At 44.8% G+C, this 16,890-nt stretch overlaps 1 protein-coding gene across 2 annotated transcripts in view; it reads left to right on the forward strand.

The window, feature by feature from the left end:
- Positions 1 to 16,890, forward strand: part of TFIP11 (tuftelin interacting protein 11) — a 32,563-nt gene that overhangs the window by 2,698 nt on the left and 12,975 nt on the right. The gene's annotated exons all lie outside the window — the stretch shown is intronic.

A 16,890-nucleotide genomic window follows, 5' to 3' on the forward strand; every position in this document is an offset into this window, starting at 1 on the left:
GTGTAGTAGATTTGGGTTTTTCTCCCTGTCCCCACCTGAGGCTTGGAGGCTCCAGCCCATTGATATTGTACATTTTTCACAAAAGAAACTGGGGAGAAAGAGCAGAGATCAGTTCAACCTTTTTTCGTCTGGCAAGAAATCTAACAGCGGATGATGAATAGATCAGGGGTCAAGAATTGCAAGATCATAAGATAATAATAGCAGCCAAAATCTATGGGTTCTGGGCTTCCCTGGTGGCGCAGTGGTTGGGAATCTGCCCACCAATGCAGAGGACACGGGTTTGAGCCCTGGTCTGGGAAGATTCCGCATGCCACGGAGCAGCTAATCCCATGAGCCACAACTTCTGAGCCTGCGCCTCTGGAGCCTGTGCTCCGCAACAAGAGAGGCCACGATAGTGAGAGGCCCGCGCACCACGATGAAGAGTGGCCCCTGCTCGCCGCAACTGGAGAAAGCCCTCACACAGCAACGAAGACCCAACACAGCCAAAAATAAATAAATTAAATAAAACAAAAATCTGTGGGTTCTTCACAGTCCTGGTCTCATTGACCTTATGAGAATGGTACCACTGTTTTATTTTTATTTTTTTTAAATAAATAAATAAATAAATTTATTTATTTATTTTTGGCTGCATTGGGTCTTCGTTGCTGCATGTGGGCTTTCTCTAGTTGCAGCGAGTGGGGGCTACTCTTCATTGCGGTGCACGGGCTTCTCATTGCGGTGGCTTCTCGTTGTGGAGCTTGGGCTCTAGGCGCGCGGGTTTCAGTAGTTGTGGCACACGGGCTCAGTAGTTGTGGTTCGCGAGGTCTAGAGCGCAGGCTCGGTAGTTGTGGTGCACAGACTTAGTTGCTCAGCAGCATGTGAGATCTTCCCGGACCAGGGCTTGAACCGGTGTCCCCTGCATTTGGCAGGCGGATTCTTAACCACTGCGCCACTGGGGAAGTCCGAGAAAGGTACCATTATTATTATCCCATTTTACAGATTAAGAAACAGCAGCCAAAAGTCACGCAGCTAAGCTGTGAGAATCTGGGCCTGTCTGACTCTAGAGTTGGGCTCTTATATTGCATCTCTTAGGAAGAAATTCTCTGAATTTTATTGCTGCCATGGGGATGTTTATTTACTAGGTTAGTCATTTTGTAAAGCATCACCTTATTTTGCAGTATTCCCGGGGCTTTTCTTTGGAATCTTTTCTCTCCCTTTAACTACACAATAGAAAGCTATCAGCTGCCGTTTGTACAAAAGGGAACAGTTGCTAATGACTTATTGTAACTACTGTTCTTGAGGCATTCAGGGTTAAAATCAATACTTTCCATCTCACGGAGTTAATTTCCTAGGTATTTTATTTATTTATTTAATATTTTATTTTGATTGATTTATTTATTTGGCTGCACCGGGTCTTAGTTGCGGCATGCGGGATCTTTTTAGTTGCGGCATGCGGGGTATTTTAGTTGTGGCATGTGGGATCTTTATTGCATTGTGCGACATCTTAGTTGCAGCATGTGGGATCTAGTTCCCTGACCAGGGATCCAACCTGGGCCCCATGCATTGGGAGCACAGAGTCTTAGCCACTGGACCACCAGGGAAGTCCCTCTTAGGTATTTTAGTTTTCATAAACAAATTTAATGGACATGAGATTTTCTAAGAATCTGATTGATATAATTGCTAATATACTTTACATTCATATAATCTCTCTTAATATATTTTATTTATGATTTTGATTTATGAGAATGTCTTTCTTGTTTGATTTTTCTACTTGAAATAGTGTCTGAAACAAATGCTTTTTTTTTTTTTTTCAGATTCTTTTCCCATATAGGTCATTACAGAATAGAGTTCTCTATGCTACACAGTAGGTCCTTATTAGTTATGTATTTTATATACAATAGTGTGTATATGTTAATCCTAATCTAATTTATCCCTTCCCCCCACGTTTCCCCTTTGGTAACCATAAGTTTGACTTCCAGATCTGTGTGTCTGTTTCTGTTTTGGAAATAAGTTCACTTAGTATGATAATCTCTAGGTCCATCCATGTTGCTGCAAATGGCATTATTTCATTGTTTTTTATGGCTGAGTAATATTCCATTGTATATAGGTACCACATCTGTTTTTTTTAAACATCTTTATTGGAGTATAATTGCTTTACAATGGTGTGTTAGTTTCTGCTGTGTAACAAAGTGAATCAGCTACACATATATCCCCATATCTCCTCCCTCTTGCGTCTCCCTCCCATCCTCCCTATCCCACCCCTCTAGGTGGTCACAAAGCACCGAGCTGATCTTCCTGTGTGATGCAGCTGCTTCCCACTAGCTAGCTATTTTACATTTGGTAGTGTATATATGTCACTGCTACTCTCTCACTTTGTCCCAGCTTACCCTTCCCCTCCCCATGTCCTCAAGTCCATTCTCTACGTCTGCATCTTTATCCTGCCCCTAGGTTCTTCAGAGCCTTTTTTTTTTTTTTTTTTTTAAGATTCCATACATAAGTGTTAGCATATGGCATTTGTTTTTCTCTTTCTGACCTACTTCACTCTGTATGACAGTCTCTGGGTCCACCCACCTCACTACAAATAACTCAATTTCGTTTCTTTTTATGGCTGCGTAATATTCCATTGTATATATGTGCCAAATCTTCTTTATCCATTCATCTGTTGATGGACACTTAGGTTGCTACCATGTCCTGGCTGTTGTAAATAGAGCTGCAGTGAACATTGTTTGTACCACATCTTTATGCATTCATCTGTCAGTGGACATTTAGGTTGCTTTCATGTCTTGGCTGTTGTAAATAGTGCTGCGGTGAACATTGGGGTACATGTATCTTTTTGAGTTATGGTTTTCCCCAGATATATGCCCAGGAGTGGGATTGCTGGATCATATGATGGCTTTATTTTTAGTTTTTTAAGGACCCTCCATACTCTTCTCCAAAGTGGCTGTACCAATTTACATTCCCACCAACAGTATAGGAGGATTCCCTTTTCTCCACACGCTCTCCAGTATTTACTGTTTATAGATTTTTTGATTATGGCCATTCTGATTGGTGTGAGGTGATATCTCATTGTAGTTTTGATTTGCATTTCTCTAATAATTAGTGATGTGGGCACCTTTTCACTTGCCTCTTGGTCATGTATATGTCTTCTTGAAGAAGTGTCTGTTTAGGTCTTCTGCCCATTTTTTGATTGGTTTTCTGTTTTGTTTTGTTTTGATAATGAGCTGCATGAGCTGTTTGTAGATTTTGGAGATTAATCTCTCATCGGTCACATCATTTGCAAATATTTTCTCCCATTCTGTGGGTTGTCTTTTTGTTTTGTTTATGGTTTCCTTTGCTGTGCAAAAGCTTTTGAGTTTAATTGGGTCCCATTTGTTTATTTTATTTTTATTTCCATTACTCAAGGAGACAGATCGAAAAACATATTGCTGCAATTTATGTCAGAGAGTGTTCTGCCTATGTTTTCCTCTACGAGTTTTATAGTATCAGGTCTTACATTTAGGTCTTTAATCCATTTTGTGTTTATTTTTGTGTATGATGTTAAAGAATGTTCTAATTTCACTCTTTTACATATAGCTGTCCAGTTTTCCAAGCACCATTTATTGAAGAGACTGTCTTTTTTCCATTGTAGAGTCTTGCCTCCTTTGTTGTAGATTAATTGACCATAGGTGTGTGGGTTTATTTCTGGACTTTCTATCCTGTTCCATTGATATGTATTTCTGGTTTTGTGCCAGTACCATACTCTTGATGGCTGTAGCTTTGTAGTATAGTCTGAAGTCAGGGAGCCTGATTCCTCCAGCTCCATTTTTCTTTCTCAAGATGGCTTTGGCTATTTGGGGTCTTTTGTGTCTCCATACAAATTTAAAAATTTTTTGTTCTAGTTCTGTGAAAAATGTCATTGGTAATTTGATAGGGATTGCATTGAATCTGTAGATTGCCTTGGGTAGAATATTCTTTTTGACAATACTGATTCTTCCAATGCAGGATCATGGTATATCTTTCCATCTGTTGGTGTCATCTTCAGTTTCTTTCACCAGCATCTTAAAGTTTTCAGAGTACAGGTCTTTTGGTAGGTTTACTCCTAGGTATTTTATTCTTTTTGATGATGGTAAATGGGGTTGTTTCTTTAATTTCTCTTTCTGATATTTTGTTAGTGTATAGGAATGCAAAAGATTTCTATGTATTAATTTTTGTATCCTGTAACTTTACCAGATTCATTGATGAGCTCTAGTAGTTTTCTGGTAGCATCTTTAGGATTTTCTATGTTATGGTATCATGTCATCTGCAAACAGTGACAGTTTTACTTCTTCTTTTCCAATTTGTATTTCTTTTATTTATTTTTCTTCTCTGATTGCCATGGCTAGGACTTCCAAAACTATGTTGAATAAAAGTGGCAAGAGTGGACATCCTTGCCTTGTTCCTGATCTTAGAGGAAATGCTTTCAGCTTTTCACCATTGAATATGATGTTAGCTGTAGGTTTGTCATATATGGCCTTTATTATGTTGAGGTATGTTCCCTCTATGCCCACTTTCTGGAGAGTTCTTTTTTTTTTTTTTTATCATAAATGGGTGTTGAATTTTGTCAAAAGCTTTTTCTGCATGTATTGAGATTATAATATGGTTTTTATTCTTCAGTTTGTTGATGTGTTTCACACTGATTGATTTGCGGATATTAAAGAATCCTTGCATCCCTGGGATGAGTCCCCTTTGATCATAGTGTATGATCCTTTTAATGTATTGTTCAATTTGGTTTCCTAGTATTTTGTTAAGGATTTTGCGTCTATGTTCATCAGTGAAACTAGCCTGTAATTTTCTTTCCTTTTTTGTGATATCTTTGTTTGGTTTTGATATCAGAGTGATGGTGGCCTCATAGAGTGAGTTTGGGAATGTTAACTTCCTCTGCAAGTTTGTGGAATAGTTTCAGATGGATAGATGTTAACTCTTCTCTAAATGTTTGGTAAGAGTTTGCCTGTGAAGCCATTTAGTCCTGGATGGCTTTCGTTTGTTGGCAGTTTTTTTATTCAGTTTCAATTTCAGTACCTGCGATTGGTCTGTTCATATTTTCTATTTCTTCCTGGTTCAGTGTTGGGAGATTGTACCTTTCTAAGAATTTGTCCATTTCTTCTAGGTTGTCCATTTTATTGATATACAGATGCTTGCAGTAGTCTCTTATCCTTTGTATTTATGTGGTGTCCATTGTAACTTCTCCTTTTTCATTTCTAATTTTATTGATTTGAGCCCTCTCCTTTTTTTTCTTGATATTCTGGCTAAAGGTTTTTCAGTTTTATTTATCTTTTCAAACAACCAGCTTTTAGTTTCGTGGATCTTTTCTGTTGTTTTCTTTGTCTCTATTTAATTTAGTTCTCCTCTGATCTTTATGATTTCTTTCCTTCTGCTAACTTTGGGTTTTGTTTCTTCTTTCTCTAGTTGCTTTAGGTGTAAGTTTAGGTTGTTTATTTGATATTTTTGTTGTTTCCTGAGGTAAGATTGTATTGCTATAAACTTTCCTCTTAGGACTGCTTTTGCTGTGTCCCATAGGTTTTGGATTGTCGTGTTTTTGTTGTCATTTGTCTCTAGGTATTGTGTGATTTCCTCTCTGATTTCTTTAGTGATCCCTTGGGTGTTGAGTAGCATATTGTTCAGCCTCTATGTGTTTGTGTTTTTTACAGTTTTTTTCTTGTAGTTGATTTCTAATCTCATAGTGTTGTGGTCAGAAAAGTTGCCTGATATGATTGCAGTTTTCTTAAATTTACTGAGGCTCACTTTGTGGCCCAGCATGTGATCGATCAATCCTGGAGAATATTCCATGTGTACTTGAGAAGAATGTGTATTCTGCTGCTTTTGGATGGAATGCTCTATAAGTATCAATTAAGTCCATCTTGTTTAATGTGTCATTTAAGGCCTGTGTTTCCTTATTGATTTTCTGTCTGGATGATCTGTCCATTGATAAAAGTGCGCTGTAAAATCAATTTCTCCTTTTATGGCTGTTAGCATTTGCCTTACATATTGAGGTGCTCCTATGTTGGGTGCATAAATATTTACAATTGTTATATCTTCTTCTTGGATTGATCCCTTGATCGTTATGTAGTGTCCTTCCTTGTCTCTTGTAACAGCGTTTAAAGTCTCTTTTGTCTTATACGAATATTGCTACCCCAGCTTTCTTTTGATTTCCATTTGCATGGAATACCATTTTCCGTCCCCTCACTTTCAGTCTCTATGTGTCCTTAGATCTGAAGTGGGTCTCTTGTAGACAGCATATTTACGGGTCTTGTTTTTGTATCCATTCAGCCAGTGTTTGTCTTTTGGTTGGAGTATTTAATCCATTTACAGTTAAGGTAATTATCAATATGTATGTTCTTACTGCCATTTTCTTAATTGTTTAAGGTTTGTTTTTGTAGGTCTTTTTTCTTTCCTTTTGTTTTAGTGTTGTGTTTGGATTGCTTTTCCTTTTTTGTGTGTGTATCTATTGTAGTTTTTTGGTTTGCAGTTCCCATGACGTTTTGATATGGCAGCCTACACACACACACACACACACACACACACACACACACACGTTATTTTAAGTTGCTGGTCTCTTAATTTAGATGCATTTCCCGTTTTCTGCATTTGTACTATCCTCTTCTCATAGTTGCTGGTTTTGATATCATATTTGTGTGTGGATGATTTCTTTCCTTTACTGTATGTTTTCCTTTACTGGTGAGCTTTCCCATTCATAATTTTCTTGTTTCTGTTTGTGGCCTTTTCTGCCTCAAGAAGTTCCTTTAGCATTTGTTGTAAAGCTGGTTTGGTGGTGCTGAATTCTCTTCGCTTTTGCTTGTTTGTAAAGCTTTTGACTTCTCCATCAAACCTGAATGGGAGCCTTGCTGGGTCGAGTATTCTTATTTAAAAAAAAAATAATTTGTTTATTTGGTGGTGCTGAGTCTTAGTTGTGGCAGGCAGGCTCCTTAGTTGCAGCTTGAGGGCTCCTTAGTTGAGGCTTGCTGGCTCCTTAGTTATGGCATGCGAAGTCTTAGTTCTGCCTGCATGTGGGATCTAGTTCCCTGACCAGGGATCAAACCCAGGCCCCCTGCATTGGGAACACAGAGTCTTAACCACTGCACTACCAGGGAAGTCCTAGGTAGAGTATTCTTGGTTGTAGCTTTTTTTCCCTTTTGTCACTTTAAATATATTGTGCCACTCCCTTCTGGCCTGCGGAGTTTCTGCTGAAAAATCAGCTCATAACCTTTTGGGGATTCCCTTGTTGTTTGTTGCTTTTCCCTTGTTGCTTTTAATATTTTTTCTTTGTATTTGTCAGTTTGATTGATATGTGTCTCAGTGGTTTCCTCCTTGGATTTATTCTGTATGGGACTCTCTACACTTCCTGCAGTTGACTGAGTGTTTCCTTTCTCATGTTAGGGAAGTTTTTGGCTATAATCTCTTCAAATATTTTCTCAGGCCCTTTCTCTCTCTCGTCTCCTTCTGGGACCCCTATAATGCAAATGTTGGTGTGTTTAATGTTATCCCAGAGGTCTCTGAGACTGTCCTCATTTCCTTTCATTCTTTTTCTTTGTTCTGTGGCAGTGATTTCCACCACTCTTCCAGCTCACTTATTTGTTCTGCCTCAGTTATTCTGCTGCTGATCCCTTCTAATGTATCTTTTTAATATTTATTTATTTATTTTTGCTGCATTGGGCCTTAGTTGCACTGTTAGACCTGAACGGTCTCCGAGGGATCCCAGCTCGCCCAAGAACCGCCAAGAGTCGAGAGTCGCTGCAACACGCAAGAGGTTTATTAGGAGCCGGTGCACCGGGGTTCCTTGGTCCTCACGCAGGAGGCCGAAGAGGAACCCCCCCCAAGCGGAATCACATACATTTTATAGCTTTCATTTTTCATTATGCAAAGTGTGGATATATCAAGGGTTTTTTTCTCATTGGTTTGTTTGTTCCGGACCGGAGTGGGGACTTGGCTCTAGTTCCTTGATTGGTTGGCTGTCGGATGCCTACTTTACATTTACCGGAGTGGGGTCTTGGCTCTAGTTCCTTGATTGGTTAGCTGTCGGATGCCTACTTTACATTTTCGTGTTTTTGTGGTGGGGGGTTGAGTCACATGAGTTATGGTTGGCTAGGGCGACCTTTAAACTCTGGCTTAATCATTCTTATCACCCGCCATACTGGTTTGCTCGAGGTCTCATCCCCCGCCATACTTGTTTGCTCGGAACGGTTTCTGCCCAGGGGGGACATTCCAGTATCTTATTGCCAGCCGAAAAAGCTTAAAGCTCAAAAGTATCGATAGGGAAGTAGGGGTGTAAGTATAGTTAAGGCCCTACATTCCCCCCTTTTCTTTTTGCAATTAATTTCAATCATGGAATTTCAGCCTCTCTCTGCAAGCTTTGATATTGTTGTCTTAGCATTAACACTTGTACTGCGCTGACACGTTGCCTGATAAAGGCTATCAAGCGATTTAAAATGCATGGTCCAAAAGTTAAGAGCAGCAACAAAATAATGAGGGGTCCTAACAAGGTGGAAATTAAAGTAGTAAGCCAGGGTGATTTGTCAAACCATGATTGGAACCATCCTTTTTGATTTTTCCTTTCTTGTTGCCTTTTGTCCAGGCGCTCCCTAAGCCTGTCCATAGTTTCGGTGATAGCCCCAGAATGATCAATATAAAAACAGCACTCTTCTTTTAGTGCGGCACATAGTCCACCTTCCTTAAGGAACAGCAGGTCTAGTCCCCTCCTGTTCTGCATTACTACCTCTGAGAGCGAGGTGAGTGATTCTTTTAACTGAGTTATGGAACTTTCTAACGCCCGGAGATCGACATCTACAGCCTGTCTTAAGTTAGCATAGTAGTGAGGTTGTTGGATGAGGGCTGTTGCACCTGTTCCTACCCCGACTGCCGTTCCTAGTCCTAGGAGTACAGCCAGGGTGAGGGTTACGGGCTCTCTCTTAAGTCTCTTTTTGCCTTCATATTCGTCTAGAAAAGATGAATCTGAATGATAGATAAGTCTGGGGACCAGCTGGACTAACACACAAAAGTCGGCCGAAGCATTGAGGACCTCTAGAGAAATGCAAGGGGTCAATCCCGTGTTACATGCCCACCATCCATCCTGAGGAGGGAGGAGATATCCTGAGCCCTGTGGGAGGCTTGAATTGGTACAGAGATGTCGATGGGATGGGGGGGGGCGTTCCTACACATGTACCGTTTCCTGATACTGAAGACAAGGTCAATTTACTATTTCCTTCCTGTTTCCATCGACATTGATCTGAAGAGTTGACATTACTAAAATTAGAACTATATCCTATAGCATCATAATAAGGGGGAGGAGCAGCATAGCAAAGCCAACATGATTTGGTAGCCTCTGGATTTGTGGCATTTAGGACCCCAAAAGCCGCCTGGACCAATGAGAGCATTCGGTCTCGGGGGGCTCTGGGTTTGATTGTTATTTCTTTTAGTCCAGAAGTCTGGTTTCTTATCCCTGGTAGTATTGTGGGTGGGGCCAAGGGTAGCAGAGGGTGCCCAATCTCAGGATTGGGGCCCATAGGGACGGGAGTAGGGGTCTCGATCTTTAATTTGATGGTCATTAGGAGCCCATCATCATATTCTGCTTTGTAAAACCTTATACCCCATGAATGGCCACCTATCCAATTTTTGTTTTTCTTCCCAGGTTCACTAAAAGAAATTTTAAGGGGATGGCACCACGTTGAACATTCGGGCACATTGTCGTGATGAGTGTAGTTGGCCATTACCTTGATAAAATCCCAGCTAGAGGTGGGTTTCCAGTAGGTGTCCCCAGTGGTTTCATATCCCCAGCTCTTGCAATAGAAATGTTCTCTTTCCCCGCACCGATAATTTAAAGACCGGTGACGATGGAATCCAGGGCATACATAAAAGGAGAGGGCCCTGAGCATGATTTTCTGATTCTTGGTCGAACAACTTCCCCCCCCAGGGACTAATCCCCAGTCCCCGGGCGCTGTCCCCGGCCGCTGATTCGGGGCAGTTTGTTGATCGTGATATCCCCCTACATCCCAGTTAGGGGGGGCTCCCAGGGCCAACTTACAAACATCGGGGAAGAGGTCTGGCCACCAGGTCCAAGGGGCAGTGGTATGGCTAACAGACCATATTACATCTCCAGTTTGGGAAATTACCTGCCAGGTTAAACGCTGGGGCAGGTGAGGACTAAAGTTACTCACAGCCAGTAGGGGTAACAAAGTCAGAGTTATGAGTCTGGTGAGCGCAGGAGCTTGAGCTTGAGCGGGTTGCTGGTCTTTTGGGCCCGCCATTCCGATGATGATGTAGACGCTGGCGCAGCTTTTACGTGTGAGGCGTGAATCCAAGCAGCGATGCTGTCTACCTTTATAGCCGTGGGGGTGGTGAGCAGGACGATGTATGGTCCTTTCCACCGAGGCTCTAGTGTCTGGGTTCGGTGTCGACGGACGTACACGGAATCTCCGACTTGGAAAGGATGAGCCTCTGCTGGTGTTCCGGGTCGGTAAGCCTCTGCCAGCTGGGACCACACCTCCTTTTGGACCAACTGGAGTCCCAATAGCCTAGCATATAAGTCAGTGTTATTCTGGCAGTCAGGACTTATTCCTTCCCCGAGCGTGAGAAGGGGAGGTGGGGCCCCGTATAGAATTTCAAATGGAGTGAGATGATAGCGGGAGGGGGTATTTCTAGCCCGAAACAGGGCTAAGGGAAGGAGCACCGTCCAATCTGTACCGCCAGTCTCTATGGACAATTTAGTTAGGGTCTCTTTTAGAGTTCTATTCATTCTTTCTACCTGTCCTGAACTCTGGGGTCTATAGGCACAATGTAATTTCCAATCAGTCCCCAGGTATTTGGCCACACCCTGACTTACCTGGGCGATGAAGGCAGGACCATTATCGGATCCTATTACCTTTGGTGCCCCGAACCGGGGGAATATTTTTTCTAAGATCTTCTTGGTCACCACAGTAGCTGTCTCCTTTTTCGTTGGGAAAGCTTCTATCCATCCTGAGAAGGTATCTATGAAAACTAGGAGATAGCTGTTACCATACCTTCCAGGGCGTATTTCAGTGAAGTCGACCTCCCAATAGGCTCCTGGGCGGTCTCCTCTGAGCCTTTTCCCGCTCTCAAGTTTTCCTTCATGGGAGTTTACCTGTTGGCATGGAATGTACTCCCGTGCAATCTGTTCGGCTAATTTGGTTAGTCCAGGGGTATCATAACCTGCCTTGTGTAGTAGGGATACCATCTTTTTGGTTCCCAAGTGTGTCCATCTGTGAATCTGTTGTAGCATGGGTTTCGCTTGTTGAGGAGACAATGTGTCTTTGGTTATGGCTGGGGGGGTTCTTCCCCTGTCATTTGGTTCCCCAGGACTCTTGTCCGATAGTTCTAGTATGATTTCCCCTAGCGCCACTTCTCGTGCCACCCTATCTGCCATGTTGTTGCCCCTTGTCACCGGGGTATTGTCCTTCTGGTGCCCGGGGCAATGAATGATGCTGACTTTAGTGGGGAGCATGAGGGCAGCTAGCAGGGCCACTATTTCCTCTTTGTTTTTAATTTCTTTGCCCGCTGAGGTGAGCAACCCTCTTTGTTGGTAGATGGCTCCGTGGACGTGGGCGGTAGCAAATGCGTACCTACTGTCCGTATAGATGTTTACCTTTTTGTTTTCTGCTAGTTCCAATGCCCTGGTCATGGCAATTAGTTCAGCCCGTTGGGCCGATGTCCCTTGCGGTAATGCGGCTGCCCAGATGACCTCTTTCCCGTCTATCACAGCTGCTCCCGCCCGACGCTTACCTTCTTCTAGGAAACTGCTTCCATCGGTAAACCAGGTAAAGTTGGCATCGGGGAGAGGCTGATCCATCAAGTCTGGCCTGCTACCGTGTGCTGCAGCCAATACTTCCTGACAATCATGGATGATGGTGGTGCCTTCTAGGTCGGGGTCAGGCAGCAAGGTGGCCGGGTTAAGTCCTGTGGCTGATGTAAACTTAATACGGTCTGAATTTAACAGCAGGGTTTGGTAATGAGTCATTCTGGCATTTGTTAGCCACCTGTCGGGTGGCTGACGAATCACACTTTCTAATGCATGGGGGGCTGTTATCGTTAAGTTCCGTCCCAAAGTCAATTTGTCAGCATCTTTGACCAAAGCGGCCACGGCGGCGGTTATTTTTAAGCAGGCGGGCCATCCTGTTGCCACAGGATCCAATTTCTTTGATAGGTACGCAACCGGGCGATTCCAGGGGCCCAGTTTCTGAGTTAGTACTCCCTTTGCGATACCTTTATTCTCGGCCACGTACAGATGGAAAGGCTTAGTTACATCTGGTAGCCCCAAAGCCGGGGCTGATAGCAGGGCTCGTTTAATTTGGTCAAAAGCCCGTTGTTCTTTATCACCCCAAGCGAAAGGGATGCCATTCTTGGTCAGGGGATACAAAGGGGCTGCTAATTCAGCAAACCCCGGAATCCATAGCCTACAGAATCCGGCCGTCCCCCAAAATGTCCTAACCTGTTTAGGACTCTTGGGGGCCGGTATGTGGGCAACGGTGTTTTTCCTGCTTTCCGAGAGCCATCTCTGTCCTTTTAGCAAGTACCCCAGGTAACTGACCTGTCGTTGACATATTTGTGCTTTCTTTGTTGAAGCCCGATATCCCAGTGTCTCAAGTTCCGTTAATAGCCTTTCAGTCCCCCTGACGCAGTCTTCTTGGGTCTCTGCCGCTGAAAGAAGATCATCAACATATTGAAGGAGAGTTACCTGTGGGTTGGACTCTCTATAGGATGCCAAATCCTGGTGTAGGGCCTCGTCGAAAATGGTGGGGGAGTTCTTGAATCCTTGGGGTAGGCGAGTCCAGGTCAGCTGGCCTGACATCCCCGACGCTGGATCCTTCCATTCGAATGCAAAGTAAGGCTGGCTGAGAGAGGAGAGTCTCAGGCAGAAGAAAGCATCTTTAAGATCCAAAACAGTGTACCAAGTGTGCTGAGGTGGAAGAGTACTTAAGAGGTTGTAGGGGTTGGGCACCGTGGGGTGGAGGTCCACTACTTGCTTATTCACCTCACGTAGGTCTTGTACCGGCCGGTAATCATTAGTTCCTGGCTTTTTAACTGGTAAAAGAGGGGTATTCCATGCAGATTGGCACCTTACCAGGATCCCTAATTCCAGCAACCTTTGTATGTGAGGACGAATGCCATCCCGGGCTTCCTTGCTCATAGGGTACTGGCGGACTGTCACCGGGGTGGCGGTTGCTTTGAGTTCTACCACCACGGGGGGGCGATATTTTGCCATTCTCATACCGGCAGTTTCTGCCCAAGCCTGTGGAAACCTGGTCACCCAATCTTGCATATCAACTTGTGGAGGCTAGGGCACTTCATATAACCTATGTTCATCTTCCAGCTTCATAGTCAAAATTTGGAGTAATCTCCCTTTGTTGTCAGTTATGGTGGGTCCTTCTGGTTGGAAGTGGATATGGGCCCCCACCTTAGAGAGTATGTCTCTGCCTAGCAGAGGGTATGGGCACTCAGGTATGACCAAGAATGAGTGGGTTACTTGTCCCATCCCAAGGTCTACTGTCCTTCGTGTGGTCCATGAGTACTGCTTATTTCCTGTAGCCCCCTGGACCCATGACCTTTTAGTTGAGAGGGGGCCTTTTGGGTGGAGGAGGACTGAGTGCTGAGCGCCGGTGTCTACCAAGAACTGGACGGGTTCCCCCTCCACTTTAAGAGTTACCCTGGGCTCGGGGAGAGGGTCCGAGCCCTGACTTCCCTAATCTTCTTCTTCCAGGGGTAAAATTTTGTCTCTGGTTGGTTTTCCCCCATTCTTCTTTTTAGGGCATTCTCTTACCCAGTGACCTTTTTCTTTACAGTAAGCACATTGATCCTTGTCTAATGGTCGCCTTCCTGTCCGCCCTTCCTGTCTATTCCTGTCTCTAATATTTCCTCCTCTGACTACAGTGGCCAGTATCTTACTCAAATTCCTCTCTTGCCGCTTGTCCCGCCTTAATTCACGGGCCTCTTGCTCCTTCTGCTTCCTTTCTTCCCTTTCCTCTTCTGTTTCCCTCTTATTATATACTTTATCTGCCTCTTTTACTAAGTCCTGAATTGAGAAACCTTGTAGGCCATCCAGCCTTTGTAACTTTTTTCTAATGTCAGGGGCCGCCTGGTCAATAAAGGCCATTGCTATGGTGGCCTTATGTTCCTCAGAAGTTGGATCATAAGGAGTGAACCGTCTAAAAGCCTCCATTAAGCGTTCTAGGAACACGGTTGGCGACTCCTGGGGCCCCTGAGTTACCTCTCTTACCTTGGCCAAATTCGTGGGGCGCCTGGCCGCTCCATGGAGACCCGCCACCAGAGCCTGGCGATACATCTTCAGGTGCTCCTTACCTTCTGGGGTATTGAAGTCCCAAATCGGCCTGACGAGTGGAAAACCGGCATCAATCTCGTTAGGCAACTGGGTAGGTTGCCCATTGGCGCCTAACACATTCTTTCTAGCCACCAAGAGAACCCGTTGCCTTTCCTCAGTTGTGAGGAGAGTCTGGAGGAGCTGTTGACAATCGTCCCAGGTGGGTTGGTGGGAGAAGACAAGAGACTCTATTAGAGCAGTGAGAGCCTGTGGATTTTCAGAGAAAGTAGGGTTATGCATCTTCCAGTTATAAAGATCTGCAGAGGAAAAGGGCCAGTATTGGAGGGGCCTATTCCCGTGGTTATCGGGGGGGCCATATTCTCTAAGGGGTAGAGCGGTAGAATCCGGGGAAATAGCCCTCCGGCTTCTGGTGCCCGCCGAGGGACCACCCCCCTCTGCCACAACAGGTGGCCCTATTGGTGCGGAGGGTTGTGGAGCTGGGGAATCGGGAGGCGGTATGGGGTCTAGGGCTGGAGGGTAAGGTGGTGGTGGGGGATCGAGGAGAAGCAGATCGGACTGCAAGTCTGGATATATCGCCTTCCGTGGGTCCGGGGCTTCAGATGACTTCTCGGCGTCCGGGGCTTTTTTCAGGGCCAGTACTTCCGACCGTGCTGGTGCGCATGTAGACATGCCTGTTGAGGGAACAAAGGGCCGGACCCATGGAGGCGGGGAGAGAACTAGATCTTCCCAGACCAGGATATATGGTGTCTGGTCTGGGTGTCCATGGGGTCCTGTGTTAAAGACCCTAGACTTGACTAGCCTGATCTGATCTAACATAAAGGATCCCTCGGGTGGCCACCCTGTCTGAAATGTAGGCCACTCAGAGGTACACAGCGTTTGCCATCTCCCTTTCCTTACTTCTACCGAAAGGTTGTGGGCCCTAGACTTAACTTCGGTCCAGTGACTTAGAGTGAGAGAGAGAGGCGTCGTCATAGTTTGTCCCATTATCGTCCGTCAGGAGAAAGAGCACAGGAGAACAATAAAATTTCAGAAGACATACCTTAATATTGCCGCCGCGAGCTCGTTTTAAAACTGCAACCAACTCAGATTCAGATGGCAGTTTGTATATCCTGCCAGGACCGGTGAAGGGGAGACAAAATTTGTCTCTCCTTCCAGATGGACCACCAGGGTGTCCCCCAGGGTCCGTGGACACCAGCTATTGGCACGTCTGCCTAGCCAGGAGTCCAATACAGATTTCACAGCGAGCCGGTTCACATGGCTTCTTTCTGATGGCGGCTTACAGAGGACAGAAGACGAACAGACAGACAATTAGGCCTACCTGATACCTTCAACTCCCGAGGTTCCTGCGACCCGGGGCGAGTGGGGATCCCGGACGAGCCCCCAATCTGTTAGACCTGAACGGTCTCCGAGGGATCCCAGCTCGCCCAAGAACCGCCAAGAGTCGAGAGTCGCTGCAACACGCAAGAGGTTTATTAGGAGCCGGTGCACCGGGGTTCCTTGGTCCTCACGCAGGAGGCCGAAGAGGAACCCCCCCCAAGCGGAATCACATACATTTTATAGCTTTCATTTTTCATTATGCAAAGTGTGGATATATCAAGGGTTTTTTTCTCATTGGTTTGTTTGTTCCGGACCGGAGTGGGGACTTGGCTCTAGTTCCTTGATTGGTTGGCTGTCGGATGCCTACTTTACATTTACCGGAGTGGGGTCTTGGCTCTAGTTCCTTGATTGGTTAGCTGTCGGATGCCTACTTTACATTTTCGTGTTTTTGTGGTGGGGGGTTGAGTCACGTTAGTTATGGTTGGCTAGGGCGACCTTTAAACTCTGGCTTAATCATTCTTATCACCCGCCATACTGGTTTGCTCGAGGTCTCATCCCCCGCCATACTTGTTTGCTCGGAACGGTTTCTGCCCAGGGGGGACATTCCAGTATCTTATTGCCAGCCGAAAAAGCTTAAAGCTCAAAAGTATCGATAGGGAAGTAGGGGTGTAAGTATAGTTAAGGCCCTACAGCACGTGGGCTTTTCGTTGTGATGTGTGGGCTTCTCTCTGTGTGGGCTTCTCTCTAGTTGTAGTGTGTGGGTTTTCTCTATCTAGTTGTGGTGCACGGGCTCCAGAGTGTGTGGGCTCTGTAGTTTGCGGCACGTGGGCTCTCTCATTGAGGCACACAGGCTCAGTAGTTGGAGCACGCAGGCTTAGTTGCCCCGTGGCACGAGGGATCTTAGTTCCCTGACCAGGGATCAAACCCGTGTACCCTGCATTGGAAGGCGGATTCTTAACCACTGAACCATCAGGGAAGTCCCCCTTCTAGTGTATTTTTCATTTTAGTTGTATTCTTCATCTGTTTGTTCTTTAAATCTTCTAGCTCTTTGTTAAACATTTCTGTGTCTTCTCGGTCTGTGCCTCTGTTCTTTTCCTGAGATTTTGAATCATCTTTACTATCATTACTCTGAAGTCTCTTTCAGGCAGATCGCTTATCTCTTCTTCATTTAGTTGTTCTTGTGGGTTTTATCTTGTGCCTTCATCTGAAACATATTTCTCTGTCATCTCATTTTGTCCTTCTGTGTTTGTGGTCTCCTTTCCACAGGCTGCAGGATTGTAGTTTCTCTTTAT

The sequence above is a fragment of the Kogia breviceps genome, chromosome 15, assembly GCF_026419965.1.
Source record: "Kogia breviceps isolate mKogBre1 chromosome 15, mKogBre1 haplotype 1, whole genome shotgun sequence".
Classification (NCBI taxonomy): domain Eukaryota; kingdom Metazoa; phylum Chordata; class Mammalia; order Artiodactyla; family Physeteridae; genus Kogia; species Kogia breviceps.